General features: G+C 38.5%; 1 pseudogene; it reads right to left on the reverse strand.

The window, feature by feature from the left end:
• Nucleotides 1-20335: 20335 nt before the first annotated feature.
• Nucleotides 20336-20713, reverse strand: LOC110217634 (cytochrome c pseudogene; annotated as a pseudogene).
• Nucleotides 20714-27847: the final 7134 nt, after the last annotated feature.

Below are 27847 nucleotides of genomic sequence, written 5' to 3' on the forward strand. Positions count from 1 at the left end.
TGATACCATAAGTGAATTAGAGAAAAAGGAATAATTTACCTGTCAGATCTATGGAGAAGGGAAGAATTTATGACCAAAGAAGGAATAGAGAACATTATGAAATCAAAAATGAATAATTTTGATTAGATTAAATTAAAAAGTTTTTTGCACAAAAAAATAAACCCAAGATTAGAAGGGAAGTAGAAAGCTGGGAAAGATTTTTTTTTTTACAGCCAGTATCTCTAATAAAGGCCTCATTTCTAAAACATATAGAGAACTGAGACAAAGTTATAAGAATACAAATCATTCCCAATTGAAAAATAATAAAAGTATATGACCTTTTTTCAGATAAAGAAATTGAAGCTATATATAAGTATATGAAAAATGTTCTAAATCACTATTTATTAGACAAGTGGAAATTAAGATAATTCAGAGGGACCACCTCACACCTATCAGATTATCTAATATGACAAAGAAAAGAAGATGGTAAATATTAGAGAAGATATGGGAAAACTGGAACACTAATGCATTGTTGGTGGAATTGTGAATTAATCCATGCATTCTGTAGAGCAATTTGGAACTATGTCCAAAGAGCTGTAAAATGGTGCATACTCTTTGATATAACAATAGCACTACCAAGTCTGTATTCCAAAGAGGTCATAAAAATGGGAAAAGACCCACATGTATAAAAATATTTATAGCAGCTCTATTTGTGGGTGGCAAAGAATTGGAAATTGGGGGGATGCCCATCCATCAGGAAATGGCTGACAAGTTGTATATAAATGTAATGGAATACTATTATGTTATAAGAGATGACAAACTGGAAGATTTCAGAAAAACCTGGAAAGAGTTCCATGAAAGGATGCTGAGTGAAATGAGCAGAACCAGAAGAACACTGTAAGCAGTAACAGCAACATGGTGCAATGACAAATTTTAATAGACTTGGCTCTTCTCAGCAATACAATGATCTAAGACAATTCCAAAAGACTCATGATGGAAAATGTTATCCACATTCAGAGAAAGAACTATGGAGTCTGAGTGCAGATGAAAGCATAATATTTTCTTTTTTTTCTTTCTCGTGGCTTTCTCCTTTTGTTCTGATCCTTCTTTCACAATATAACCAATGTAAAAATATGTTTAATATGACTGTCCTTGCATAGTCTAAATCAGATTGCATACCATCTTGGGGAGTAGGTACCAAGGGGGTGGAATCATAAAAATGAATGTTGAAAACTAAAGATAAATAATACATAAATAAAAATCATAATCTTCTGCAAGAAGTCTCTCCTGATCCCCCTAATTGCTAATGCCTTTCCTTTCTATTACCTTGTATACAGTAGTTTGTTTATGTAGCCCTTGTAAGTTGTGGGGATCCTTATCCCAATTCTTCCTAACATTGCTGAATTCGGTTCCCCAGAGCAAGGCTAGATCACTCCGTCCATGGTTCTCAGGACACTCCTGAGAGATTGTGATTTTCTTCCATTAACTTCTAATTTGGGGGCTTAATTCGTAGTGCCCCTTTTCCCTCTTACACCTCTCACTGGGGAAAAGAAAAAAAATATGAATAACCAAACAAAATAATTTCACACATTTGGCATGTCCAAGAATGTATGTCTCCTTTCATGTCTTAAGTCCACCACTTCTCTTGCAAGGGGGTGGGTAATAGACTATTATATGTTCTCTGGAATCATGATTGACCATTAAGTTGAACAGAGCCAGAGTTCATGTGAAACTTTCCCAAGGTTCCTGTTCTCTTTAATGTTTCCCCCCGATTTTGTCAATCAAGATTGGCCAAATCCTTCCACATACTCTCTCCTTATTTTCTTAATGTTTAAATGAGCTTTTCATATAAACTAGTATTGACAGTGGTTGTGCATTTGCAATTGAGGAAAAAAATGTGTTAGCTGGCTGTTTGAGAGGCAGTGGAAGGAGTTTCCTGGGTTCTTTTTAGCTTCCTTTTCATGAGAACTGGTAAGCTCTAATTAAGCCTGTTTGAGACATGTGATTGATACAGATATTTTTTTAAATCATACATGGAAAAACTCATTTTTATCTCTAAATCAGAGGATCACAGACAAAGAGCGGAAGTGAAATATGGGATCCATTCAATCCCATTCCTTCACGTTAGCAACGAGGAAGCCCTGGGCTAGAAAAGTGCAATTACTTATGCAAGATCACACAGGTTTTAAAGGGCAGAGGCAGGATTTGAACCTTGAGTTTACTGCCTGAGTTCTTCCCATTTATCCTTTGATATGTTAGTTTAGTCTCAAGAGAACATAAGTTTCCTGAGGACAAGGATTGTTTTATATTCTTTGCATTGTCATCAATGTCTAGCACACAGCAGTTGATTAATAAATGTTTATTGAATTGCATTGAAATAAAATAGACTCCTTTGAAAACAGTTCAGATCACTTGACAGTTTTCTGTTGTTTGATGTAACTTGCTGATTCAAGTATGAACTTCCCAGAGAAAGATGTTAGACTTTCTTTAGGGGAAAATACACCCCATTCAGTATATGTCTATGACTGTTTCCTCATGTGCACACAAACACACTTAGCCCTTTCTTCATAAGACACCCTATGTGAGAATAGTTAATAGGAAATACCTACTGCAGCCATTGGTTGAGATGGCCTTTGAAGCACTGAGAACTCTTGAAGTGAACCCTAAAAATATGTATTCTTTAAGGAAGGCTTGTGTTCCTGAGTAGGAGTGAAAACAAATAATAAAAAGGGAATATTGGTACAAGAAGTACCATTACTAGACATTCGTAAAATAGCTCCAACCCTCCTGTCCTCAGTGGCCAGGTGTTGGTGTCCATTGATAGAAAACTCAGTGAAAATAACTGGGAGATTTTTCTTTTGAATTATGAAAAGATTAGACTGATGGCAATGGCAAAATCTCCTGGGGATGACTTTGCTGGTTGTGCTTATACATTTGAACTTGTCACCCCAGGACGTGTTCTTTGCTATGTTCTTGTAGTACTTGTTGTGAAGCACCTTTAACTTTGTCCAAACAGCCATCTCCAAATGTGTTGGAAATGTTCAGGGCTTGCTCTTTTTGATGTTACCTTGGAGTTGCGATGGAATCTTGAATGATGTAAGCTTCCACATCTATTTATTGATAGGTGTTTATTTTCATCCGTATTCTGTATCGTTTATCATTTTGGTATTCCTGTTTATACATGGCAGAGGTAGGGGAGGGAGTTGTCATACAGCTTAGAGCTGGGGTGGACTGCAGAAGACAACTAGTCCAAATGGCTTATTTTAAGGAGTAGTAAACAGTTTCCTAAGGAAGCATGGTAATCAGTAATAGAGCCTCGAGCCAAACTCAGGCCTATTGCATGAAATCCAATTCTCTCTTCACTAGACCTCTTTGCCTCTCAGAAGTTAGAGTTCATGTTTACTTAGAGGAAGGAAAGAAGGCTTCATGGGAGAAGTGGTATTAAAGGAAAAGAACCCTTGGTATGTAGCCTTAAGGGCCAATCTGATGAGAAGAAAACATTTCAGTGGTTTCTACAGGAAATTCTTAAAGTTCTCTGAAGTAAGTAGTATGTGAGTAAATAAAACAACAAAAAAGCCTGAGATGTATTTCTTTCATGTTATTCTATACATTTTCTTTAAAAATCAGTATTTAAAATATAAGACATTTAATTAAGTCATTTTCTTAAATGACCAAACCATAACTATTCTCATTGTCTTTTGAAGAGAAGAAAATTAAATCCAAGAATTATTGAATCTCAGAGTTGGTGACCAGCTAATATATTCCTTACCTCAACCAGAATTCCCTTCCCTGACCTACCTATCAAACAGTCATCCAGTTTTTCCTAGAAGACTTCCAAGAGGGAAAACTCACTAACTATCCCTGTGACCCATTCTTCACTGGGAAATTTTTTGAAGTGATATTTTTCATTCATATATACATACACATACATACATACATATACATGTGCATATCCATATCCATATACTTAAATATATGTATATGTTTAAACTTGGCAACTTTCCTTCATTATCCCATCCTGGTTCTTGACTAAGGAGAACAAGAGTACAGTTCCCCTTACATCTCATTGGACCAATCTAGACTTCACTCATTCCAAATTTCTGGTCAGTCATTCTATCTTGCCCCAACCTATAAATAAATATTTTAGTTAGTCAATTAAGTGCAAAAAAAAAATTGCAGGACTTCACGGTCCATTGACTCCCAACCACAAGCTTTTCAGACACTCTGAGGCTAACAAGCATTTGATAGATCAATAACAAGCAAGCCTCCATTATCCAACTTTGGTCAACGAATGCTTGTGTGTGTCAGGGTCAGACATGTTGCTGGAAGGCAATCACAAAACGGTGCCTCTCCAGGAGCTTCCGTTGCACTGGGGAAGAGAGTGAGGGAGGAACATGTGAACTGCTATGTGAAATCAAAGTGTATACAGAATTGTTCCAAAAGTAGAAGGCACAAACTTGGGGAAAAGAAGGGGTCAGAAAAGGTCTTGAATCTGAGTGTCCCCCAAGTTCTAAAGGGCAGGCAAACCCTTCAGTCATGCAGGTTGTAACTCAGAATGCAGCCAGCTAAACTACTGCTCCCACACCCTCTCTCCTCCTTAAGAAATTACTCAGAACATGAGATAGATTTGATTGTGCATTATATATGTTGTTTTTCCCTTTGGAGGATGACAGCTCATAAGGGCAAGGACTATAATTATGTTTTGCTTTGTGTCCCAGCACTTAGCACAGCGCCTGACCCATAACAGATGCTTAATAAATGTTTGTTCATTGGATCAGAATTAAATCTCAATGAATGTAAAGTTATAAAACTACTCTGCTTGAGAACATATTGAACAACGCACAAATTTGTTGATGTCACACTGGCTTTCCTGTCTTGGAGCACAGGTTGGGCCAATGAGGGCAGTTTCCCCCAGAAATGATGCTCTATGAAGTAGTTGCCTTAATTCTAGGAGATTCTTTTATGCCTTTTGATTCAGCAGATAGTGAGGTGGAAAGAGTATATACTTGGAATCAAGAAAAGCTGGGTTCAAATACTGTCTCTGATACTAGCTATGCAATCTCCATCAAGTCATTTAGGCTTTAGAAGTTTCAATTTATTTATCTGCAAAATGGAGATTGTGATCAAATGTGATAAAGGATATAAAGTTCTTTACAAACTTTAAAGCCCTATAGAAATGTCAGTATTTTTGTAATTATATAACCCCTTGTCTTTAGGAAAATGTCTCATTCTCAAAAATGTGTTTACACATGAATGTTGATGCATTTAAACCCTCCTTTTTATACAATCACATTCATGATAAATCACTATTTTAATAACAAAATTGACATTTAAATAGCATTAACAGGCTTACTTGGCTGACAGACAACAACATTAATAATGGTGATGATGGATATTTATAAAAGGATTTGAGGTTTGTAAAATGCTTTACAAATGTTACCTAATTTTAACCTCAGAACAACCCTGGGAAATAGGCACTATAATTAGCCTTGTTTTATAGATAAGGAAACTGAGGTACACATAGATTTAGTGACTTGACCATCATCATTTGAACTTGGGTCTTTCTGACTCCAGAACCAGCTGTATCCACTGCACCTTCTGCTTGCATCTACATGCTTATTGATTTTTAAGTTATTAAATGCTTACTGATAAACTAATTTTAACTTCATAATAGGCTAAACATTATTAGCATTCCTGTTATATTAAGGCAGAGACTATAATCAGGGACCTTAGGTGGCTTGCCTGGGGTCCCACAGCTAGCAAGTGTTCTAGGTATGATTTGAACCCACATCTTTCCAGACTTCAAGCCAATACGTTTTCTATTGCATTATGAGGTTTTCCTCTCCATCTCACTGCATTGATAACAGTTTTAGTTACTAAGCTATCGCCAACTTATGGCCTAAAAGTTCAAGTTTTAGCCTTCTAAGAAGGCATTTTTCCATTGGGAAAATTTAGTATAATGTATTCAATATAATTTGCACAAATGTTACCATTCTCCAAATTAGATGGCACAATTACTGCATGCAGTATCATCAAAATGGCAATTTTTATATTTAATAACTTTTCTTTCATGTGGAACTGGCTGCAACAAATCATCAGAGTTCCTTCATAGGATGTACTCTATTTCAAGGAGTTTATACCTTTGGAGAAAGGAAGCAAAAGATACTAATTATGCATGAACACCCCCCCCAACCAAACAGCTTTGAGAAGTCAGAGCACAATAGGGCACTGATACTAATGGGTGTATTTTTAAGATTATTTTATTCTTCCTCCCCCTTCCCACTCCATCTTATTTTATAGATGCATAAGCTAAGTTCCAAAGAGGGGTACTGATTTCCCACTGGCCTACAACTACTTATACATAGATCTCAGACATAAAATCAAGTTTCTTAATTCTCCATCCATTGTCCATTTTTGGGTCATCTCTGTACATTAAAACATGAAATGTAGTAAGAAAATGTGCCAGGTCATGATAGGCTTATATAGGTAAGCCTGTTATCGGTGGATTGGCCCATTATCTACCTGTATTGAAAAGGGCTTATCACCTGACTACTAGGTGAGCATTTTTTCTTCTCTTCCTGTCACGGAAATCAACACATGACACCTGTATCAGAAGATCCAGAAGGCATGATATCTGAAATCTCTGCTGGTAAAACCATCATAGGTTCATAAATATTGAACTAAGAGATTCCAGGAAGACATCAAGGCCAATTCTCTGTTTTACAGATGAGAAAACTGTGGTGCTGGAAAGTTAAGTGATCTGTTCAGAATCAAGAGACAGAACACAAGGCAAGATTCAAATCCAGCTCCTCTGACACCAGAGCCATTGATTTCTCTACCTAACCAGAAGTTCTCACACAAATAAAATCCAAAGTCCATACAGTATTGACATAAGTATTTTTCACATTCAGATATCTATAAATATGCATTAATTTCCACCTGCAATTTATGCATACATATGCATATTCCTACGTTATATATAATATCACTACTATGTTCAAGAAATGTTGGTGGCTAACTACAAACTCCTCTGTTAGGTGTATACATACATACATACATACATATATATATAAGCTCATTTCCCTTTAATTCCCTTTATGAAGCCTACGTTCCCCTATGTTCCAGCCACCTAGTCTACTTGGTATTGTCCCTCTATATCTCTTTGCTCCATCCCTTTGCATAGCGTGTTCGCCATGTCTGTGACACCATCCCGCCTTATTTTCACACTCCCTGGAATCCCTGACTTCCATCAAGATTCAATTTTAGCTCAATCTTGAGGAAGTCTTTGCCCATCCCCCACTTGTTAGTCTCTCCCTGAACCTGATAATTTTGAAGATATTTAGTACTTAACCCTTGTTTACTTGTTAGTGAATTTGTTACATATCCACCAATAGAAGGTTAGCTCCTTGAAGAGAGGGATAACTTTTATATTAATTCTTGTACTTGTTACAAGACATAGCCCATAGAGGTACTTCAAAATGCCTAGAGATTGCTTCATGTATGAAAGATCCATGCACATCCAAATACACACATACACATATTAATACATACATGCATATATATATATATATATATATATATATATATATATATATATATATAGGTGAGAGTCAATGGAAACAATTGAGATGAAATTACACTTGTGAAAATACTTTGGTGAGATTTTGATTTTTACTTTAGCATTTCAAAACTCCAGAATACATCTAAGGCCCCATGGAGCACTTCATAAGATATTCCATGTGATCTAAATATTTCAACATTTATAGCCAGAGAAAAGCAGGAAGGATGTAGGAAGAGGTGAAAAACTTTTATGACAGAATGATACTTTATGATGCATTTTCCATACAAGGATGTCTTTTTCTTTTAACATTTCAAGAACATTGGTTTTTAAAAAACATTATAGGGGGGCGGAGCCAAGATGGCAGAGTTAAAGCAGCGACGTACTTGAGCTCTCCCCCAAAGCCCTCCAAATACTCATAAAAAATGGCTCTAAACAAATTCTGAAGCAGCAGAACCCACAAAAAGACAGAGTGAAACAAATTTCCAGCCCAAGACAAACTGGGTGTTTGATGAGAAAAATGTATTGTGCAGGGCTGGGGCAGACAGGCCACAGCAAACCTGGAGCAGACTTCAGAGGACTAAATTGCCGGCAGCTGTGGAGGCTTCCAGACTTCTCAATCCACTAACGCCAAAGACAACTTAGAAGGTCAGTGGGGAAAGTGTGTTTCTGCAGTGCTGAGAGAGGAACGCGGGATCTCAGCTCCAGTTCCCTGAGATCGCAGCCCTTGTGGGGGCAGCTGTTTCCCAAGCTTCTGGCAAACAGACTGAGGGGGAATCCAGTGGGTGATCAGAGAGGGATTGCAGGGATCTCTTTTGCAGTGCTGAGGCAGGAATCTCTTGCTTTGCCCATGTTTGGATCTGGGTCACAGTTCTGGGTGGCGGTGCTGGGGTGAGGAGGAGCTCTGGTGTGGTGGAGCTCATAGTGGCTGGGAAGAGGAAACCTTCCTCACAGTAACAGGGCATAAAGGAGTACTTGTGGTCATGGGCCAGGAAAGGATCAAACACCTTGCCCCTTATCATACCACCTTGGAAGAACTGAAAATTTACAGGTCCCTACAAGTATCTCTGAAAACAGCTGTACAAACCCCCGAAGCTTGGGACAGTACATTCTCCACATTGGAAGCAGACTCTTACCTTAACAAAGAGTTTAAAACTCAAGTAATTGGCTGGGATCATGAGCAAGCAGTGCAAAAAGAGTCAGACTATATTATCTTACTTTGGTGACAAAGAAGATCAAAAATATACAACCAGAAGAAGACAACAAAGTCAAAGCTCCTACATCCAAAGCCTCCAAGAAAAATATGAATCAGTCCCAGGCCTTGGAAGAGCTCAAAAGGGATTTTGAGAAGCAAGTAAGGGAAGTAGAGGAAAAACTGGGAAGAGAAATGAGAGTGATACAAGAAAATCATGAAAAACAAGTCAACAGCTTGCTAAAGAAGACCCAAAAAAATACTGAAGAAAATAACACCTTAAAAAATAGCCTAACCCAAATGGCAAAAGAGGTCCAAAAAGCCAATGAGGAGAAAAATGCCCTAAAAAGAAAAATTGGCCAAATGGAAAAGGAAGTCCAAAAGCTTACTGAAGAAAATACTTCCTTAAAAATTAGAATAGAGCAATTGGAAGCTAGTGACTTTATGAGAAATCAAGACACTGTAAAACAAATCCAAAAGAATGAAAAATTAGAAAACAATGTGAAATATCTCATTGGAAAAACAACTGACCTGGAAAATAGATCCAGGAGAGAGAATTTAAAAATTATTGGACTATCTGAAAGCCATGAAAAAAAGAGCCTAGACATCATCTTTCAAGAAATTATCAAGGAAAACTGCCCTGATATTAGAACCAGAGGGCAAAATAGAAATTGAAAGAATCCACAGATCTCCTCCTGAAAGAGATCCCCAAAGGAAAACTCCTAGGAATATTGTAGCCAAATTCCAGAGTTCCCAGGTCAAGGAGAAAATATTACAAGCTGCCAGAAGGAAACAATTCAAGTACTGTGGAAACACAATCAGGATAACACAAGATTTAGCAGCTTCTACATTAAAGGACCGCAGGGCATGGAATATAATATTCCAGAGGGCAAAGGAGATAGGATTACAACCAAGAATCACCTACCCAGCAAAACTGAGTATAATCCTTCAGGGGAAAAAATGGTCATTCAGTGAAATAGAGGACTTTCAAGCATTTTTGATGAAAAGACCAGAGATGAATAGAAAATTTGACTTTCAAATACAGGACTCAAGTGGAGCATGAAGAGGTAAACAGGAAAGAGAAATCATAAGAGACTTATTAGGATTGAACTATTTACATTCCTGCATGGAAAAGTGATATTTATAACTCATGACACCTTTGTCAGTATTAGGGTAGTTGGAGGAAAAAAAAATTATATGTATGTATGTATGTATGTATAGATAGATAGATAGATAGATAGATAGATAGATAGATAGATAGAGCACAGGGTGAGTTGAAGATTAAGGGGTCATATCTGGAGAATAAAATTAAGGGATGAGAGAGGATTATACACTGAGAAGAAGAAAGGGAGAGGTAGAATGGGGTAAATTATCTCACAAAAAAAAAACAGAAAAGAAAAGTGTCTTACAGTGGAGGGGAAATGAGGGAAGGTGAGAGGGAATGAGTGAATCTTATTCTCATAGGATTTGGCTTAAGGAGGGAATAACATACACATTCAATTGGGTATGGAAATCTGTCTTACCCTACAGGAAAATAGGGGGAGAAGGGGACAAGAGAGCAGGGGGATGATAGAGAGAGGGCAGATTGGGAAAGGGGTAATCAGAAGTAAATACTTCTGAGGAGGACAGGGTCAAAAGAAAGAATAGAATAAATGGGAGGGCAGGATAGAATTAAGGGAAATACAGTTCGTTTTTCAAAACATGTCTACTATGGAAGTGTTTTGCATAACTGCACATGTACAATCTATATTGACTTGCTTGCATTTTCAGTGAGGGTGGGTGGGAGGGAGGAAGAGAGAAATTTAAACCTAAAGTTTTAAAAACATATTTTAAAAAAATGCTTTCACATGCTACTGGGAATTAAGAAATACAGGAAATGAGGTACAGAAGTCTATCCTGCCCTACAGGAAAGTAGAAGGGGAAGGGAATAAGAGAAGGGGGAGAGATAGAAGAGACAGAAGGGAAGGGATATTCAGAATGCATGCCATCTTGGGTGGGGGAGGGGTGAGATGGGGTGAAAATTTGGAACTCAAAAACTTGTGGAAGTGAATGTTGAAAACTAAAAATGAACAAATTTATATTAAAAAAACAAAAAATAAAAAACATTATAGTCAGAGCCATAGGGCATGTGACAAACAATTGCTATGTTGTGGTGACTTCACATCAAACTTTGATTTTTCCTTGTAATCATTTGTTTTGCTTTTGTGACCCATTCATCTCTATCAAAGGGGGTAACCATGGTTGTTTATGTAAAAAGGCTGAACACATGCCCCCATTCTCATTGGCACAATGGTGATGTTAATTATGATAATAATACAAAAGAGTGAAGGTGGAAGCCCTCAGGCTGCACCATATGCTTACCCTACCCATTAGGAAGCAAAACAGGAGCTGGTAGAAATCACCCTACTTCACCATCCTCCACAAGAAGGCCATATTATTTTCTAGATGTCTAACAGGAATATGAAAACTCTACTTTCATCTCCCCACTCCCAGTCCAGCGGGAAATAACAGTCCTGGTTGATGGCTTCCAATAATCTGTAGGACTGGAGAGACGTGGCAGATTTCCATCATCATGTCCACAAGGCCCCTGGATTTGAAGACATATTCCTTAAAGGAGTGTGGGCACTTTGACAAGTTCAGGCATCAAGTTCAGAGTTTGGCGTTGCACAGCAGGACACAAGGGCTAGCCTCTTTATAGAAAGAAGCTAATACGGTCAGACAAGATGGTTGGGCTGAAGGTGTTGTGTACTTTACCATCACAACTAAAGTGTGCCTCTCCATTTCCCCTCGAGACTTGATTTCTTGTCTTTCTTTGGATTTCTTGAGAGACGGCTGGAATAGTAGCTGGTATCAAGGCTTCTCTGGAGATCAGAGTATAAGCTAAGTATGACTTCTCTCCCCAAATACTCTCCGTCTCCTTTTCTTGGGATTTGGAACAGGATGCCAGGAACTCAATTACTTACTGTAAATTCAGGCAAACCTGGTCCTAGGAGAAGTTGAAAAAATCTCTTTCTCAAAGTGCTCTTTTGTTCTGTAGTGTCAGGATATTAGGTTTTTCTTTTGATTAGACTTGTGACTTAACTGATATAGAGAACTCCCGGTGAAGAATTCCCTCTAACATATGCATATGTGTGTAGGTGTATATGTAGGTATACATGCGTACTATGTTTATATATACATACGTACACATATATCTGTACTGTATCATTATAGCTGATTGCCTGCTACTTCTCAGTTTATACTCTTAGAAAATTGTCTGAGGCTATTTATAGGTTCAAGCAGCCCAGGGTCTTACAACTCCTGTGTGCCTGAGACTTGAATTCATCTCTTTCTGACTCTGAGGCCACCTCTCCATTAATCATGCCACCGCGCATCTTATCTTCAGGGATGCTGTCCAGAAGTATATACTAACAGTATCAAAATACCTGAAATTTAGAGCTGGAAGGGAGTGTTTAGCTACTTAGCTTCCGACTCTAACTGACTGAGACCCAGGGAGCTGTTGGGGCTTGCTCCAAATCATAGTCTTACCAAGTGAAGAGCCAGGATTCCAATACAGGTCCTGAGACGCAAAGGCAAGATCTGGAAGTTGCCTCAGAGGCCACCCAGCCTAGTCTCCTTACTGGAAAACTGAGGCTGAGGACTCACATAACAGCACAGCAGTAGCAATCACCAGAGGTGGGATCTGAATCCAGATCCTCTGACTCCAAATTCAACCATAAATAATGCAGCACACAACCTCAGAAAGAGATCTGCCCACCAGAAGTTATTCTAATCAAATTGCTTGTGTTTTTCTGTTTGCTTTGGTTTGTATGTTTTTATTGAGTTAGACTTCCTAAAAGGTCCACATAGTTAGGTGGCACAGGGGGATGGAGTGACAGGCTTAGAGTCAGGAGGACTCATCTTTGTGAGTTCAAATCTGGCCTCAGATACTTTCGAGCCAGATGATTCTGGGCAAATAACTTACCCTATTTGCCTCAGTTTCCTCATCTGCAAAATGAGCTGTAGAGGGAAATGGCAAACCGCTCCAGGATCTTTGCCAAGAAAACCCCAAATGAGGTCACAGAGAGCTGGACAAGACTGAAAAATGACCAAACGGCAACAACAAAATGTCCGTGCACTTTCCAGTGTTCATTAAAGGGCTCTCTGTCTTTGCTTTCATACACAACTGTCTTTAGTCAGTGGCGTTCAGCATTGCTCCCCTCACCCCCCCTTCCAGCCTCCAATTATCTTTTTTTTTAAACATCCCCAGAGAAAAGAACACTGGCCTTCACTACACATGGTGGAGAGACAGAGATGGTGATATTAACAACCCAGCTCATGTCCGACTATCAATCTTTCCTTAAGGACCTTTTCTCTCAACTTGTAGATGTAATAATTCAAAATCTCATGGGTCAGAAAGAAATGAAACATTTCAGAGAAAGTAATCTATCCATAGATAATCACAAAATGTCAAGTTGGGAAGAGACTTCTGAGACTGCCTAATCCATTATAATCATTTTGCAAATGAAGACCAGAGAAGGCAAGGCCCCTTAGAGACCATGTAGTCAATCTCCTCATTTGTTAGATAAGAAAACAAAGGAGAGGAGGGACTAAGTGACTTTTCCAATTGCCAGAGAGAGAAATAGACCCTGGGCTGTTACCTCTGAGAGAAGTGTCTTCTCCATTCTGAGATCTGCCTCCTTGTTCAAGCAAAAAACAAATTTCATTTGCAACTAGTCAATATGCTTATATTAGTGATTAAAGACAATGCCAAGAATGAAAAAGGAAGTTTACTGTAATCCTGTAATAGCTGACATCAAACTCATTTTCATATTATTTTTATTTTATTCTACGTTCCTTTTTCCTTTGGGATTATTTAATTAGGCTATTGTTTGGTAGTTAGATGGTATGCTGCATAAAGAACCAGGACTGGAGTCAAGAAGGCCTGTATTCAAATCCAACCTCAGACACTTGCTAGCTGTTACCCTGTATAGTATCAAACCAGTATAGCATCTTTGCCAAGAAAACCTCAAATGAGGTCATGAAGAGTCAAACATGATTGAACATGATGAAATAAGAAACAAAACTCTTTGAGAAAATGAATTGAACAAATCTATATGAGTAGATGTGTATATATATATGTGTGTGTGTGTACATATATATATGTGTGTGTATATATATATATGTGTGTGTGCATATGTATATATATATATATGTGTGTGTGTGTGTGTACACATACACACACACACAATAAAGGTGTAGGTGTGTATGAGTCTGAGTGTATGTACACATTTGTGAGAAACAATATTGCTATCCTCAAAGTCAGATGGACCTGGGTTTAAGCCCTGCCTCTGACACATACTGGCTGTGAGACCCTGGACCAGTAACTTAACATTTTCTGTATTCTAGACAACTAAGATGACAAAGTTCAAAGAACCATCTATGGTGCTAATTGCGTTGGTGGAGGAAGTGTTCTCATAAGGGATTCTTTTATATGAATAAAACCACAGTTCTAGTCTATATTCCTTTGGGTAGAGCCTTCATTTCCCCATATATTTCTTCCATTCCCCTTCCAGGGAGCCATCCTTATAAAGCACAAAAGGGAAAAGGAAATAAACATAGGGTCAGCAATGCTTCAACTCAGCTGATAAGTTCTGGTATATGTATCACCCACAATTCCCTACAAAAAAAAGAAGGCTGACATATTCTCTTGTCTTCTTTGAGGCCAAACTTGGTTATTTTAATTTCAAAACATTTCATTGTGATTTACAGACATATATATATGTATATGTGGTTGTGTTGTTGAGTCATTTTTCAGTCACATCTGGCTCTTCATAACCCTATTTAGGATCTTCTTAGCAAAGATACTAGAGTGGTTCACCATTTCTTTCTCCAGCTTGTTTTACAGATGAGGAAACTGAGTCAGACAAGGTTAAGTGACTTGTCCAGGGTTGCACAGCTAATAAGTGTATGAGGCTGGATTTGAACTCAGGAAGATGAATCTTCTTGACTCCAGGCCCCAGCACTCTGTCCACTGTGCCACTTAGCTGCCCTTATTTAGTTATAGGTTTATCAGTTGTATGTGTGTGTGTGTGTGTGTGTGTGGTGTGTGTATGTGTTTGTATATATATATATTTTTTCCTACACGAAGTCTCCCTTGATTCCATTAACCATTACTCACTACATATTACTTTGAATTTGTATATATTTTAAATTTATTTATACTTATAGAGGAGCTAGATAGCCTAAATGGCTAGAAAACTGGACTTGGTAATCAAGCAGCCCTGACTTGGCATTTTGACTCTAAGATTTACTAGCTATGTGATGCTGGTCATGACACAGAATGTCTCAGCCTTAGTCTCCTCATCTATGAAATAGAGAAAATAATTGCACCTACCTGCCAGGATTACCATGATGATTAAATGAACTACTATTTTCAAAGTGTTTCACAAGCCTTAAAATGCCATACAAATGCTAGCTAGCTCCTGCTTGTGCATGTTTCTCCCTCCACCACCCCCACTCCTCACTCAGATGCAAACTCTGAATGTCGTGACTAGCTTTGTAGCCACTGCCACTATCAAAATTCTAGGCACACAGGAAGCATTTTACAAATGACTGTTGAATGACCGACCCTGTTCTAAAATCAGACATTACCTATGATATGTCAGGCTGTAATTGTAACTGAAATTTATTGCATCCATGACATGGAGGTGTTTCCCCTTTGCATCTCCATACAGTTGAAAGAGGTAGTTTCTTTTTCACGTGGGAATGTTTGTAAGGGCAAAGTAAAGTGTAGCTCCTAGCAATTATGGGGCATTAAAACACATTTGGGTATCTCTTTCTTGGAACAAATTAAGCAAAAGAAGAATTTTCCTGGAGAAGTTTAGGTGATTGTGCCAAACATATTAGTAAAGAGAATTACTCAAGTCTTTAGACAGCCTTTTCTAGACTTTCAAATTCCTTTTGGTTTTCTTATCACCTTTCCTTTTCTCGGTAATGTCAGAAAGGATTCTCATTGCAAATCTTATCTTGCTGTTCAGCTTGTGAAAAAGAGTAATTCCCTTCTGATGATGCCTTCTAAAGGCAAAGTGTGCATAACAGAATCTCTGCACCCGAGAGCTACAGAAGAGGATGCCTTCTTATAGAAGGGAAAATAGCTTGGAATTCACCAGGGAGAGTAGAGTCTGATTCACTGGAGAGAAGAGGGCGAGAGGGGGGAGGGAAGAGAGAGAGGAAGGGGGAGAGGAGAAGATAAAGGGGTTGGGAAGAGGTAAAGAATAGAGTGTGAATAGAGTCTTACCTCACTAGGTGTTGTAACTCTCTTTGTAGCCCGCAACTTTTAGCAACCACATTGTCTAACATCAGTGGTTTATTGGACCAACATAATCTTGATTCAAAAACACATGGGCATTTAGGAAAATTATATGCCATGAAGAACTTGGTTCAGGGCCTAGAAAGAAAGGAACTCTATCTCACCTCCTTCACCTCTGTTCCCTACCATGTGTAATATGGGACATCCCCCCTACACACACACACACACACACACACACACACACACACACACACACACAACCATAAACACACATATAAGGGATTAAAATCTCTTTTAATATGGAAAAAAAGGTAAATCATGTGAATAAGAGAAAACAAGACAATCATTTACTCAAGGCAGGAGGGAATGCATACATGAGCAAACGAATGAAAAACCATTTAGATAGCGCTTACTATAGTATAGGTAAAGTATTAAGTATCAAAGAAAGAAAGACAAAAAATAGTATGTAAATCTTTACCCTTCTTTCCAATATAATTTCTTGCTGTAAGAACACTTGATTTCAAAGCCTGTGAGGGCCCTCTGTCTTGGCCCTGGCTTCCTTTATAAGCAGACTTTATGAAGTAATGGGAGCCTAAGCTTCATCACATCATGGCAGACTTGGGGATTCATGTCTCCCAACTTGCATGACCTTAGACTACAGTCACATGAACCATCAAGGGACTGGTACTGAAAGCCTCTCCAGCTTGGCATGATCTCTTAGAGTTTACTTGTCAAGGATCTTACGGTGGGGATTCCTTTCAGGTACAGGTTTTCATTTAATGATTGCTAAGGTCTCGTCCAACTTTGTGTTTCAGAGGTAACGGGATTGAAAGAAGGGAGAGGACTCCAGAAAGACAAGATGGGTAGGGATCAATCCAGAGGCAACCTTCCTTGACCACTTTCCCCAGTATCAACCCTTGTTATTTCTGTTATTCTAGTTAGCCATACAGCTGCTTTGGAAGGGACCTTCAGCGTCTGTGGTTCTGACCTCATGGGAAAAAGCCAGCTGAGGCCCAATCTACTTCAAAGGGGGATTAACACATCGATGATTAAGAAACACTCTAAACCTATGAAGAGCTCCAAAAATGAATCTTCTTAATTGCCCTTCTCCTGGAGAATGACAGGTGATGACAGGCTGACGTTCCAGGGTCTGAGCTCATCCAAATCCTCATCCCACCTGGCGAAGAAACGTCAGATTTGTTCATGCCCAGAAGGCCCCTTAAAAGGCATCAGAGCTAACACTGCCTTTGGCACATGGTGAGAAATTTCTTTCAAAAGATCAGCTTTCCAGGAAGTGGTTTCTACTTTCTATATTATCATGTCTACTGTGCTAAGTAGGCCCCACTCAGCAATCTTCCTGTCATAGGTGGGGAGTCAAAAATCAGAAGACATTATTGCCTACAAAACTTTGGCCAAAATGGGGCCAGTCTAAATCAGCAACTTGGACTTGTTAACTTCATCCAGTCTGCAGATTTCTTCTCATTGGAAACCATGCTAAGACACCTGCTTGTCTCAAAGATATCCTGACCTCCTGAGTAGAGGATAAGGCAGAAAAAAGGAAACTAATTTTGTTTTTTTTTTTTTAATGGAATAGTGAAGCAGAATGGAGTACCAACCCCTGCATAAATATTCATTAATCATTAACAAATTCCAGATCTCTTCATGATTATTTATCAACAGGACTCATACGTGCGATTCCACATGAATAATTCATAAACAAAGTTTGTGAACATTTTTTATTAATTAATAGCAATTCTTTATGAATATTTCTAAATTGCCAGGCTGAAGACTAGATCACAAGGAAGAAGACACATGCTGCTCTTCAGGGATGAAAGCGGGCATAGCTCAAACAGGAAGGAAAAGAAGAGAGTCCAGTGATTTTTGTTAATACTGTTTGGGTCAGCAATGAGAAGACTGGCATTTTTATTGATAACAGATTGAAAATCTTCTTTCAACTCCTTAGTATCTGTGGCTTGAGTCCAGAGTCAGAGTAGGCACTGAAAGATTGCACCAGGAAATTAGTCTCAAGTGTTTTAGAGGTTCTTGGGCCATCCTTCTAAGAAGAAATTTATAGCCTGACAGGTGAAGGATACATGCAAGTGCCTTTTCACAAACAAAATTCACAATTCTAATGTTGTGCCTCAAAAATTCCCATGAAACCATAGCTCGCTATCTTTTTTCTCATTAAACATGCTTGCCATATTAATTAGGTCCATCTTCTCAATAATCAAGCTCATAATTCCTAAGTATGTAGAGGGATCTGCACTACGTAGGGGACAGCCTCTGCTCTCTAGGATCCCACTCCACTCGTTTCACATTTATTAAGCATCAGCAACAAGAATGAGGAGACAAACAGTGGTGAGGAGTGGTAGGAGGGCCCCCCTTGTAGATATCTGGGGATTTTCCTTCTCACTCATTTGGTTGTGCTATCACTGTAACATTTGCTTTGGATTCATAGACTCTGGTTGTTCTGACAAAGGTCCTTCATTGGAGGGTCATGATCAATGCTTATGAGAAGATATCATTCCAAAGTGTGCCTTGAACTGGGGAAGATTTAAGGGGCCTATGATTGAAGGCTCCTTAACTACATTTGTTGTGACTAAAATACATGTCAATTCATCATTGATCCAATTTTCTTTCTTCATCTCTAACTCTGTCTATCACAACCATAATATATGACCATTCTATGCACAAACATTCAAAGAAGCTGAGGACAAGATATGCTGCTGCCCCTGCTTTGGAAGAATCACAGGAGATGTTCTCACTGATACTGGTACAAGTCTTGATCAGCTATTTTGAATCAAAAGAAGGAATTGGATTGTAAAGTCTACAATGAGTAGCCTAGAAAGTGCAGTGAGATGATAAAATAAGGGATTTCAGAGTAAGAATACTTAAAATCACCCAATATAAGGAATATTATTATGTTTATAATTGTGTTAATATTGTAAATCAAGCAGAAAAATTTTTGTCTTGGGGTGGGGGAAGGAGAAATGATAAAACTGAAGAAAGGTAATAGATGTTGAAGAAAAGATGGGATAACACCCAGGTCCAGCCTGAAAGAAGACATTAACCACTAAAGATAACAGCAAAGATCTAAGTGTAATATAAGGTCTATAGTGTGTTTCATGCCTAGCAGTGATCCAACCCCAGAGTTACAGCAGAAAGTCAAAGAAGCAGAAGCTACTTATGCCTGAGGAAATGACGGAGGACTTGGCTATTGAAAAGAAGTAATTCACACAGACTGAGAGACAGAATGTATGAAAACTAGACTCAGAAGAATGGAGAGCATAGACAAAAGACAGAGAGTGGCTCAGTCTTTGAAAATATATAGGGAAAAAGACTAAAAAGGAAGGAAAGTGATAGATCCTAAAGAACACTGAAAGTCAGGGAATGGTGTTTGAACTTGACTTTCTATGGCATTGAGAACTCAATGCTGACAATTTTTCAATCATATCAGGTGTTATTTTGTATTTTGAAGGTGGGATGTAAAATGTACATAATTTCTTTTTTTTTTGTATTGACAGGTGTTTAATTGCTGAATTCTTATGATCACACCATTTACAGCTGAACCCAAGTCAGTTTTAACACTATTCACATGCTATAGAACATGTCGGCAAACTTCAAATTCAACAGGTCTTAAAAGTGAATCCTAAGGTACAAGTGAGCTTAACAGGTACTTAGCAACTCAGCAAGAGGTCCTATCACAGCTCCAATTCAAAGATCACCCACATGTGTGATGGAATGTTCTTTACTCTGCATTGTTAGACAATAAAATACACTGAAGTGCCTTTCAACAATTTAAAGGCAGTATTTAATCAAATCATTGTAATTGAACTGTTTATGAATGGAAAGTTAGGGAATTTCAGTTGGAAATTTGTGGGTTTGTTTTATTCCTTTGACCTTGCCTTTGGACAGGCTGGGGCACAACTTTTTCCAAAATAGAATCCCCCCACCCACCACCCCCAACACACTACAGGTAAAAGTCATATGAAACTATCAAGTAGATTCTCCCTATTGCTTAGTAAAAGAAACCAGATTCAATCAAAACTTTCCAAGATAGAGGTGGAGCCCATTACCTCTAATAAAAATCTTGTAAAACAAACAGATAAGTATGACAGCTCGGTTGTGGCTATAATTATGACCATTCCTTTAATAGGACTGCTGACCAAAATTTTTAAACAGCCATTCATGATCAAAATTCTCTGGTTGATGAAACCATATTAAATAGTATTGTTATGATACATGTAAAAAAAGAAAAGCAATCTCATCACGAGAGACATCTCCTTTTTATAATAGTTAAGGCAGCAGACAACTATTACTCATTGGTGGCCTTCTGAAGGTATGCTATCAAGTCTGCCCTTTCTCCTTTCTTCTTAATGCCTGTGAAGATCATTTTAGTTCCAGGGATGTACTTCTTGGGGTTTTCCAGATATTCCATCAGCATATCCGCTCCCCCGATGATACCTTTGTTCTTGTTGGCATTTGTGTAGGAGAAGCTGGGAGACTGGCCGGTCTTTCAGCCAAAGAGGCCTTTCAGATTGGGCCCCATCTTGTGCTTGCCCCTTCTCGATGGTGTGGCTCTGAGAACACTTCTGACCAAAGATCGTCTTGCCCTCCTCCACATCACCCATGGTGAATTCGGTTCGGCCCGCAGCACCGCACTCCTCGCTCTGTCACCGCCTCACTCTGACTCGCGCTTCCTCTGCCCATAATTTCTTATGAAAGAAAAGCATTATATCAATGAAATCCATGTTTTTCCTTTATTCCTTAACTAAATTAATGGCTGCCTACCAAATGTAAAGGTGAAATAAATCTGGGACAGTTAGTGAATACACCAAGTGACAGGAAGGATTCAAAAAGCTCTTGGCTGATAAAAACATTGGGCCAGATCAGTTAAGATTGGAATCGATAAATGTTCTCTTATTTTGGGGTTTCAAAAGCTCAGCTTCACCAGTGTAAGGTTGAGGAAGCATGGTTAGAAAGCAAGTCAGCTGAAAAGATGTGGGTGCTTTAATGGATTATAACCACAATGGGAGGAAACAGTATATTGCATAGTATAAAAGAGCAGAAGCAATATTGGGCTGCTTAGGGAGAGGGTTTTTAGTTTTCATTTGTTTTCATTTTGTTTTGGACCAGAATGGTTATTCCATTGGTACTGGGAGCTCAGGATGTGCACACTCCCTTTAGTACTGCATTGCAAATATTGCAGACTAGTGATGGAGTTCCTAGGGTACTAAGAGGATAAGTGGCTTGGCCAGGGTGACATAGCCAGTATGTTTCAAAGGTAAAAATTGAAGCTAGAGTTTTCCAATTGTGAGGTTGGCATTCTAATATATTCTACCACATTTCTGCTCAAAGGAGGCATAGCTTCCAGGAAAAAGAGGGTAGGCCATTGTTCTATACTTTTTTGCCTTGGGTAGACCATAACTGGAGAACTGCATAAAATAACTGTGTTCATTTAGGATACCACATGTTATGAAATGGGATTGATAATGTGGAGAGAGTTCAGAGGACAACAGAGAATATGGTGAAGGGACTCAGAGTTGCATCGTGTGAGGATTCATTGAAGAAACTAGCCAAGTCTTGCAAGGAGAACACTCAGTGAAAGTGAGGGGAAAGAGTTGGCTCTTAGGACAAGTATTTTCAAATAGTTGAAAAGCTGTCATGTGGAAGAGGGAATGACCTTACTCTGCTTGGCTTTGAGAGGTGGAATTTGTAGAGAAGTGGAGTTTTACTCAATGTATGGAAAACCTTCCTAAAAATTAGACCTATCCCAAAATGGATTGGAGTGTCTTGGGAAGTTGTAAGTTCCTTATCACTGACAACTATGAAGTAACAGATGTAGCAGTCTTTATTGGAATGTTGAAGAGAATTCTCATTCAGGTATGGGTCAAACTAGATTCATCTTGTGTCCTTTAAAATTATGATATTCAGTGGATAATAGGACTTTTTCCAAATATCTGTTGATAACTTGACTCTTTTTCATCACATTTTGTTTCAAAGAACTGCCCTGTCCACTGAAGTCAGACACATCGTGTGAAAAATATTTACCCACAGGATCACAACATCTGTGCAAAAGGAAGAAAAAAAAACAAATGAAAGGAAGAAATGACGAGAGGGGTAAGTGATCTGGATGCAGCTCAAGGATCACATTCTATGGCAAACTTTTCTTGATCCCTCAACTGCAAGGCTTCCTCTCCTCAACTACCTTGTATTTGACTCCTCAGTATTTATTTTGTATTTGTTCTGCTTATGTTTCTTCTGCATACCCTTACATATAAATGTGATGCCTACTCCAATAGAATATAACCTTCTTAAGAGGAAGGATTGTTTGCTATGGAAACATTTGTTGCTGTGTGCCCACCACTTAGGACAGAGTGCCTGGCACATTGTAAGTGCTTGACAAATGATCATTGATTGATTGAAAGATGAAAAAGGGAAGGAGGAAACCCAATAGAAGAAAGGGGAACCAAGCAACCTTTGCTTTAAATAAGTTACAAGGGGGAAAAAATACTCATTCATTTCCATTTTCAAATAAAGTTCCAGTAGCTCTATTCTAACTTCACATTCTAATATTTCCTTCCCCCGCTTTGGGACTCCCCTGCAGAGTTTCCTTTGACAGGAATGACAGGAGACTGAACAGAAAAGTGAGTGGGCAGTACCTGGAGAGTGAGTTACGTCAAGAACAGTCGCTTGCCTGTGTTGGCGTGGATACAGCCCTCACAACAGCACAAAGGCAGAATCAACCACATGGAACAAGGCTGACAAGATTCTCATCCACAAAACAACAGGGTTTTGTTTTTGCTAGAGTGGATCAAAGAGGTTCAACCAGGTTTTGTTAATTACTCTTTAATTTCAACTCCAGAGGAAAATCTGGCATCCGTATTGCAATGCCTTAGATGAAGCAGAAAAAAGGACCACCAGAAAATGCTGTATCATTGGAGAGACCAGGGCAGGAAATGAAGGAAAAGTTTTGGTGTAGTTGGGAGGCTGTATCATATAAAAAAACATATTGTATGAGCTGGAAGAGATGGGGCCAGTTGTCAGCCCATCAGTGAACAGGGACATTTGTATATAGTCTCATTGATAGATGGGAATATTTAGTATCTGAAGATGTTAAAATTCTATCTCATTAGGTGAAATAAAAAAAGCAAAGGGTGACCTCTGGATAATTGTAAGAATGTCATGTTTTGCTTTGTTTTTAGGAGAATAAAGCTTTACTTTGAGGTACAGAGAAGACATTCCTCCAAAGATTGTAATAATTTATTGATTTTTCCAAACCTGAGTAAATAACAATTTACTATTTAATTAGAAATGATTCCCTATATTATATAAATTGGTCCACTGGAAGGGGGGGAGAAACCAGTTTAGGAGGTAGCAAATTTATTTTTAATAGTGCCTGGATTCCAGGCCATTTCCAAAACATTCAGCTGAATAGCTTGAAGAAAATATACTGAAAAAAACCCACAAACACTGTTATGACTCAATGCCCTCCCCCTCCCTCAATTTTGACAAGGCCCCTACATATGTTTTCCAAGTCGTATGTAAACAAAACACATAGGAAATGATGCATTTGGTAGGAAAATTAATATGGTTTAAAAGCTACAAGCCAGATACCTTCACAGAAAATGCCTAGCTGTCATTTAAGTAGTACTTAAATATTTTTAAGTGCTTTCAAATATTATCTCATTATACTCTCACAACAACCTTGGGGGGCAGATATTATTATGATTCCCATTTTACAGATAAGGAAGTTGAATCACATAAAGGTTAGCTGGTTTGTCCAGCCTCACATAGCTGTAGAGTGGATTTACACTCAGGAATTCCTGTTCCCAAGTCCAATACTCTATCCTCTGTACCAATAGAGATTGTTATTTTGTATAGTTCCTTTATCTCTTGGCCAATTATGAAAATTCTAAGTCTAAACTTCCTGCAAAATTTCTTCTTTGGTCAAATGCCATTTTTATAAGATGAATATTAAGTAGATATAATTTCTCAGTTACAAAAATCTATCCAATATGAAATATGTGTGTGTGTATACACACACAAATACACACACACACACACACACACACACACACACACACACACAAATGTTGATATCGTTTGGTGTCCTTCATTCTCAAAGAGGACCAAAATGGCGTCACTATTCTAGAGTCAAGTTTCAGTGTGTCCAACTGTGGCTGACCAGACCAGTATGAGCTCAGAATACTCTACCGCAGTTTGCACACAAATAATCTATGTGAACACTTGGAGTGCATTCTCTAAATTTGTACATCTTGCATTTCCTTTGAGCTTTCTCAATTCTGTTTTGCGCTAAAGGACAACACTTTCTCTAATGTGGACACGCCATGCTGACTAGTCCTGCGCCACTGTCTCCCATGTTGCATAATCAATTCCAAAGTTCTCAAGAAAGACCTTGAGACTATTCTTGTATCACTTCTTTTGACCACCATGTGAACACATCCTGTGTGAGTTCTCCATAAAATAGTCTTTTTGGCAAAAGGACGTTTTGCATTTGAACGACGTGGGCAGCCCATTGGAGTTGCACTCTCTGAAGCAGGGTTTGAATGTTTGGCAGTTCAATTCAAGAAAGGACCTCAGTGTCCATGACATCTTATCCCTCCAGGTGATCTTTAGGATCTTCCTAAGATGACTTAAATAGAAGCAATTCATTTTCTTGGCATGGCACTGGCCTACTGTCTAGGTATGATTCATGTGCATATGAATATATATGTAAAATGCTATATCACTTGTGTGTGTGTGTGTGTGTAATGCTACATCACAAGATTATATCATTTTAGAGTCTGAAGGAAGTCGAGGAATTCTAGAGTCATTCATTCATTCATTTATTATTTTTTTAATTCATATATCCGACAATCATTTACTTAGCACTAGGAAGGGCTAGGAAGTTTTCCAGGTGCTGGGATTACAAAGAAGAAGACAATCCATTCTCTGATCTCCAACAGTTACATTTCAATGGGGTTCCAAATGAAATGCAGACCTTCTCAAATGTGTCTTTGCAAATCCTGGCTTAGAGATAATGACAATTACAGCATTATGTTTTTATGGGGAGGAGAGGGACGGAGGAGTATGCAATGGCTCTTGGACTAGGGAAGAATAGCAAACCTCTGCAAATTCTCTGTGATCTCTTTAATGTTAGTGTTGCTTCAAAAGATGAAAATAATACCTCATCCATGCCTTTATGTCTTGTGTGACTCTTCAGAATATCCTTATATATCCTCTCTCTCACTCTCTCTCTCTCTCTCTCACTCTTCATCTCCCTCTCTATGTATGTACACATACATACACACACACACACACAACACATACACACACACACGGCAATATAATAGGAGGACACCCACACACTGTCTAATAGTTATGGATCATTTTACATGATGGCCAATCCTTTTCTCCCCCACTCATATATGCTGATATCATCCTTCGTTGACAATGAAAATAAACAATGAGCTGGGCCCAGAATTGGAAAAGAGAAAGGAAAAAGATCAAATTACTTTGGGGAAATTACAAAGGTTTTTTACTGTTCCCAAGTTTCCCATCAAAGCCAAGGCTCATATTTTCAATACTAAAATTTCACTGGTGTTGCAATTTGGCAGAGATATGGAAGTTCACTGTCTCTAAATAATTGAAGATGAATATTCACAGAGGGGAGTGGAAAGGAGGATTATGAGTATAAGTAGGCTACAACACACAACTAATGAGGACTTCCACAGAAGAGGAATAAAGAATGTCAGTAGAAAAAGAAAAAGTATTACAAGTTAGCAAGAGAAAGAGTAGGGGGTGGACTTAGGCTAGGTCAAGGAATAATTGCTGGACAGTCAAACTTTACTCATGACATCAGGAAAATTGGAGGCCTCCAACATGTCAGGTGGATCCCCATGGGCAGATGAAGATGGAAGTCCTTTCTTGAACTAAACTGCCAATATGAGATAAGCAGATGGGGATTGGTTTCTATCTGCCTTGTTGGAGGGACCTACACAACTAATAAGATCACAGACTCAGTTCAATTTTGCAAATATTTGAGAATCCTTTTTCCTTCTTAGTACCTTGTTGGAAAAATTTTGGTCATGTTTATCTCTCCACTGTTCTTTGGGTATGTTTCAGTTTCAATTATTAGGGGGTATTAGCAATGCATGACTTTCAGTCATATGAAGATATTTGAAAGTTTTAAATGGATCTCTGTTTTAGGAAGAAGCTTGAGGTAATTGGAAGGGTAAAAAGAGGAAATTTTAATTGTCTAGGGAAATCTTTGGGGGTGGGATTAAAATTCCCTCTACAAATGTAGATCAATAGCTTTTCTGTAGCCTTAGAATAGGCATAGCATACAATAGTCCATCTTCTCTGCAGCATGCCACCTTAGGATGCTGCCTAGAGAAGGTGAGGGTTAAATGATGTGCCCAGTGCCAAAGAGCCAATATATGTCAAAGGATTGAAATCCCATTATTCCTGGCTTTTAGACTGACTCTCTATCCACTCCACAACATGACCTCATGTTAGTAAACCTTTCTAATTGTCCAGAGGCAATCCAATATGTTTCCCTCCTTTGAAGGGAACTTGGTATCTGTCTGCAGTACGTTGCTATTGTTGCTCTTATTTTTCCTTCTGAGATTTTTGTATATGAATTCTCTGTACTGTTCATCCAGCTGGGCAGTGTGGCCTGGTCAACAGGCCTTATTTATCCATTTGTGATTGATTGTTGCACTCTCTTTTGAACGATGTAGATCCCATCCAGCAAGCTCAGCAATTTTCTGAGGCTAGATTAGAAAGTACAACATATATGGTGATCATGAGGAGCTGGCACATCTCACTATCTCCAGGTTATCCTTCTTGGACATTGGCTCTCTACTTAATCTCCTTAACGCAGTGGAGAACACTTTTAGCAGGTGGGCATAGCCCCATCTTATACCTTTCTCAACATTAAAATGCCAGGGTAGATGAATAAGGTATTCTTAAAATATTTCCAAGAGACATAAAATCTTGGCATAGATAGATAGATAGACAGACAGACAGACAGACAGATAAGCAGATAGATAGATAGATAGATAGATAGATAGATAGATAGATAGATAGATAGGACCCACCTTGTTGTATGACATCCTTTATGCAAAGGGATTTATTAGTCTAAATCAGGGGTGTCAAACATATAGCCCACGGCCACATACAATCCACAACACTCCTGAGTATTGCTCTAACCAGATTAAAATTGGGAAGTATTTTTAAAAATAAATAACTAAAATTTAGATAACATCACATGTGAAAACTAGGTCAATGTGTGGAACACCAGGATTAGTAGGGACTAGTGACTCTTATTTCTGTTTGAGCTTAACCTTACTGCTCTACAGAATGAAATGGGGATTTTCCTTGTTATTTCATAGAATTCCTTTAAAGGATCTATGACATTTGTTTTTGCTATAAGATCAATAATTCAGTACTTCTAAGTCAACAGGTGGTACAGGCTCTGCAATTCACTCAGAATCCACTTTTAGGGGGGAAAAGTACAATTAATAATCACCAAAATATCCCCAAAAGAGATCAACTCTACTGGGAACACAGTTTCTAATTCACAAGTAGGCTGGGAACAAAAGTTTGAGGGTTAAGTGAAATATGTCAGCTTCCACACAAAGACTAGCATGTTAGCAAGGTGCAGGATTCCCAACTTTGACCTGCAGGAACCTTGAAGTTTGTCTAGTCCAATCCCTTCTTTGACACATTGGGCAACTGAGACATATGGGAGGTGAAGTTATTTCCCAAAGACATGCAGGGAAGAAATGGCAGAACAAGGATTAAATCCACTTCCCCCAGG

Source organism: Phascolarctos cinereus, unplaced genomic scaffold, assembly GCF_003287225.1.
Source record: "Phascolarctos cinereus isolate Bilbo 61053 unplaced genomic scaffold, phaCin_HiC Scaffold_1;HRSCAF=81, whole genome shotgun sequence".
Taxonomy (NCBI): Eukaryota; Metazoa; Chordata; class Mammalia; order Diprotodontia; family Phascolarctidae; genus Phascolarctos; species Phascolarctos cinereus.